Source organism: Somniosus microcephalus, unplaced genomic scaffold (genome assembly GCF_052327205.1).
Source record: "Somniosus microcephalus isolate GS21.2 unplaced genomic scaffold, FLI_Smic_1.0 unresolved_chr2, whole genome shotgun sequence".
NCBI classification, from domain to species: domain Eukaryota; kingdom Metazoa; phylum Chordata; class Chondrichthyes; order Squaliformes; family Somniosidae; genus Somniosus; species Somniosus microcephalus.
In genome coordinates, this window is record NW_028225180.1 from 92,551,620 (window position 1) to 92,556,619 (window position 5,000).

Here is a 5,000-nt window from a genome sequence, read left to right on the forward strand (position 1 = left end):
GGGGTAAAGAACGGGGGGGGTAAAGAACGGGGGGGGTAAAGAACGGGGGGGGTAAAGAACGGGGGGGGTAAAGAACGGGGGGGGTAAAGAACGGGGGGGGTAAAGAACGGGGGGGGTAAAGAACGGGGGGGGTAAAGAACGGGGGGGGTAAAGAACGGGGGGGGTAAAGAACGGGGGGGGTAAAGAACGGGGGGGTAAAGAACGGGGGGGGTAAAGAACGGGGGGGGTAAAGAACGGGGGGGGTAAAGAACGGGGGGGGTAAAGAACGGGGGGGGTAAAGAACGGGGGGGGTAAAGAACGGGGGGGGTAAAGAACGGGGGGGGTAAAGAACGGGGGGGGTAAAGAACGGGGGGGGTAAAGAACGGGGGGGGTAAAGAACGGGGGGGGTAAAGAACGGGGGGGGTAAAGAACGGGGGGGGTAAAGAACGGGGGGGGTAAAGAACGGGGGGGGTAAAGAACGGGGGGGGTAAAGAACGGGGGGGTAAAGAACGGGGGGGGGTAAAGAACGGGGGGGGTAAAGAACGGGGGGGGTAAAGAACGGGGGGGGTAAAGAACGGGGGGGGTAAAGAACGGGGGGGGGTAAAGAACGGGGGGGGGTAAAGAACGGGGGGGGTAAAGAACGGGGGGGGGTAAAGAACGGGGGGGGGTAAAGACGGGGGGGGGTAAAGAACGGGGGGGGTAAAGAACGGGGGGGGGTAAAGAACGGGGGGGGGTAAAGAACGGGGGGGGTAAAGAACGGGGGGGGTAAAGAACGGGGGGGGTAAAGAACGGGGGGGGGTAAAGAACGGGGGGGGTAAAGAACGGGGGGGGGTAAAGAACGGGGGGGGTAAAGAACGGGGGGGGGTAAAGAACGGGGGGGGTAAAGAACGGGGGGGGTAAAGAACGGGGGGGGGTAAAGAACGGGGGGGGGTAAAGAACGGGGGGGGGTAAAGAACGGGGGGGGGTAAAGAACGGGGGGGGGTAAAGAACGGGGGGGGGTAAAGAACGGGGGGGGTAAAGAACGGGGGGGGGTAAAGAACGGGGGGGGGGTAAAGAACAGGGGGGGGGCATGGAGGAATCCATTGATTCCAATTGTTTCTGGGAAAACTTGAAAACACTACACAAAAAACAACACGACGATTTGGCCATTCAAAATGGGGACACATGGGTAAACCACTTTGAAAAATTATACCAGGAAAACACACTAAGACCAGAGCAACACCAAATATGCAAAAAACTGGAAAAGCTAGAAATGGCCATAAAAGATAACCAAAACCCGCTGGACGCCATAATAACAGAAAAAGAACTTCTTGAAAAACTCAAGGACCTGCGACCAGGAAAAGCCTGCGGGACAGACGGCATACTAAACGAGATGATTAAACACACAGACAACAAAAGGAAACTGGCTATCCTAAAACTCTTCAACTTGGTTCTGAGTGTCGGTTATTTCCCTGATATCTGGAACAAAGGACTCATAACGCCCATATACAAAAGTGGGGACAAAATCGACCCAAACAACTATCGAGGCATCTGTGTAAACAGTAATCTGGGGAAGGTATTCTGTTGCATCATAAACAAAAGACTTATAAACTTCCTTGAGGAGCACAATGTCTTGAGTAAAAGCCAAATTGGATTCCTGCCAAACTATAGAACATCCGATCATATCTTCACCCTACAGACCCTAATTGACAAACACGTTCACCATAACAAAAGCAAAATCTACGCATGCTTTGTAGATTTCCAGAAGGCTTTCGACTCCATCTGGCATGACGGTTTATTCCTGAAACTTATCGAAAGTGGGGTAGGAGGGAAAACATATGATGTAATTAAATCAATGTATACAAACAACAAATGTGCAGTTAAAATTGGAGACAAACAAACAAAATACTTCCCACAGGGGCGGGGGGTGACGCAGGGCTCGCCAATCTCACCGACACTCTTTAATATTTACATAAATGGATTGGCAAAACTACTTGAACAATCTACAGCACCCGGCCTCACCCTATATGAATCCAAGGTTAAATTCCTCCTCTATGCAGACGACCTGGTTCTGCTGTCACCTACTAAAGAGGGGCTACAGCAAAACCTGGACCTGCTGGAGTCGTACTGCCAGACTTGGGCCCTGACAATAAATCCCAAAAAAACCAAAGTCCTTGTGTTCCAGCAAAGATCCAAACATCAGGGACCCAAAATAAATTTCACAGTAGGAACAACCAAAATTGAACAAACCACTAACTACACATACTTGGGCTTAAAAATCAGTTCTACGGGAAACTTCAAACTGGCTGTGAATGAACTGAAAGAGAAAGCAAGAAGGGCTTTCTATGCCATCAAAAAATCAATCCAAATAGAAATCCCAATTAGCATTTGGCTCAAAATTTTCAAATCAGTAATTGAACCAATTGCACTCTATGGCAGTGAGGTATGGGGACCGCTAACTCAACAAGAATTTGCAAAATGGGACAAACACCCAATTGAGATCCTACATGCAGAATTCTGTAAAAGTATCCTCCGGACTCAAAGGAAAACAGTAAACAATGCATGCAGGGCGGAACTAGGCCAATATCCATTAATAATCACTATCCAAAAAAGAGCCACCAAATTTTGGAATCACCTACAAATGAGCAATCCCCAATGCTATCACTACGACGCCCTGAAATGCCAAGAGCTGACCATAAAGAAGAATACCCTCAGTCAACTAGTCCTGGGACTCAGTGAAGTAACTACTAACAATACTAACAATAACCAGCCCCAGGACAGTGACAGGGTAACACAAAGAATTCGACCCAACACAATCGTCGCTAAGCAAAAGGAAAAATATCTGACATATTGGGCAGAAACAACAAAAACCCAAAGCAAACTCAATTGCTACTTGGCCCTAAACAGACAATACAACATAGCTGATTACCTGACCATGGTAAAGGATAACAAACTGAGAAGAACCTTGACAAGGTACAGACTTAGCGAACATAGCCTAGCGATCGAAAAAGGCAGACACAGGCAGACCAGGATGCCAAGAGAGGACAGGATATGCTCTCACTGCAGGTCAGGGAGTGGTGGAGACAGAGATGCACTTCCTCACAGCTTGTGGAAAATATCAGGGCATCAGGGAGAATTTCTACCAAAAATTCTCACAAATATGCCCTGATTTCAGAAATCTGAATGACAACCAAAAACTCCCATTCCTACTGGGAGAGGAGAGAAGCTGTATAACACTGGCGGCACACTATGTTACAGCTTGCCATGAACAGAGGGACAACCAGTAAACTAAGAAAAGAATATATATAAACAATGCGAATGTATATTTATACACTCAGGGATATACCTGTTTATACACTGTATGAATAGAACTGCGTTTATGTGCTAAACCATAAATGTATTTTGATGCTTTGGCAACATAAGATGTAACTTATCATGCCAATAAAGCGATTTGAATTGTGAATTGGGTAAAGAACAGGGGGGGGGGGGTAAAGAACAGGGGGGGGGGGGTAAAGAACAGGGGGGGGGTAAAGAACAGGGGGGGGTAAAGAACAGGGGGGGGTAAAGAACAGGGGGGGGTAAAGAACAGGGGGGGGTAAAGAACAGGGGGGGGTAAAGAACGGGGGGGGGTAAAGAACGGGGGGGGTAAAGAACGGGGGGGGGTAAAGAACGGGGGGGGGTAAAGAACGGGGGGGGGTAAAGAACGGGGGGGGGTAAAGAACGGGGGGGGGTAAAGAACGGGGGGGGTAAAGAACGGGGGGGGGTAAAGAACGGGGGGGGGTAAAGAACGGGGGGGGGTAAAGAACGGGGGGGGGTAAAGAACGGGGGGGGGTAAAGAACGGGGGGGGGTAAAGAACGGGGGGGGTAAAGAACGGGGGGGGTAAAGAACGGGGGGGGTAAAGAACGGGGGGGGTAAAGAACGGGGGGGGGGTAAAGAACGGGGGGGGGGTAAAGAACGGGGGGGGGTAAAGAACGGGGGGGGGGTAAAGAACAGGGGGGGGGTAAAGAACAGGGGGGGTAAAGAACAGGGGGGGTAAAGAACAGGGGGGGTAAAGAACAGGGGGGGTAAAGAACAGGGGGGGTAAAGAACAGGGGGGGTAAAGAACAGGGGGGGGTAAAGAACAGGGGGGGGTAAAGAACAGGGGGGGGTAAAGAACAGGGGGGGGTAAAGAACAGGGGGGGGTAAAGAACAGGGGGGGGTAAAGAACAGGGGGGGTAAAGAACAGGGGGGGGTAAAGAACAGGGGGGGGTAAAGAACAGGGGGGGGTAAAGAACAGGGGGGGGTAAAGAACAGGGGGGGGTAAAGAACAGGGGGGGGTAAAGAACAGGGAGGGGTAAAGAACAGGGAGGGGTAAAGAACAGGGGGGGGGTAAAGAACAGGGGGGGTAAAGAACAGGGGGGGTAAAGAACAGGGGGGGGTAAAGAACAGGGGGGGGTAAAGAACAGGGGGGGGTAAAGAACAGGGGGGGTAAAGAACAGGGGGGGTAAAGAACAGGGGGGGTAAAGAACAGGGGGGGGTAAAGAACAGGGGGGGGTAAAGAACAGGGGGGGGTAAAGAACAGGGGGGGGTAAAGAACAGGGGGGGGTAAAGAACAGGGGGGGGGTAAAGAACAGGGGGGGGGTAAAGAACAGGGGGGGGGTAAAGAACGGGGGGGGTAAAGAACAGGGGGGGGTAAAGAACAGGGGGGGGGTAAAGAACAGGGGGGGGGTAAAGAACAGGGGGGGGGGTAAAGAACAGGGGGGGGGGTAAAGAACAGGGGGGGGGTAAAGAACAGGGGGGGGGTAAAGAACAGGGGGGGGTAAAGAACAGGGGGGGGCAGGGGGGGGGGGCAAGTCGGGTTGCTGTTGTTGGGCAGATTAGAGATTTAATTCCACAGGAGACACAAACTCAGCCCCGCCCGCAGTGAGGGCGCGGGGCTGGAGTCACTGCAGGCCGCCCGCCCGCTGACCCCAGGCCTCACTTACCTCAAGCGCGCTCCCGGCCTAGTCCGTCTCTCGTCCCTCCGTTCCCCGGGGTTGGTTTTTACCCTCCTGCTCCCGGA

General features: G+C 52.0%; 1 protein-coding gene across 3 annotated transcripts in view; it reads left to right on the forward strand.

Annotated features, from left to right (window-relative positions):
* The first annotated feature begins 4,919 nt into the window (after positions 1-4,919).
* Positions 4,920-5,000, forward strand: part of naa40 (N-alpha-acetyltransferase 40, NatD catalytic subunit) — a 38,939-nt gene continuing 38,858 nt past the window's right edge. For 2 of the 3 annotated variants that reach the window (XM_085976365.1, XM_085976366.1), the window contains exon 1: positions 4,924-5,000. This exon is cut by the window's right edge. The gene's annotated coding sequence lies outside the window, so the exon portion shown is untranslated. The other variant, XM_085976367.1, reaches the window with a different exon arrangement.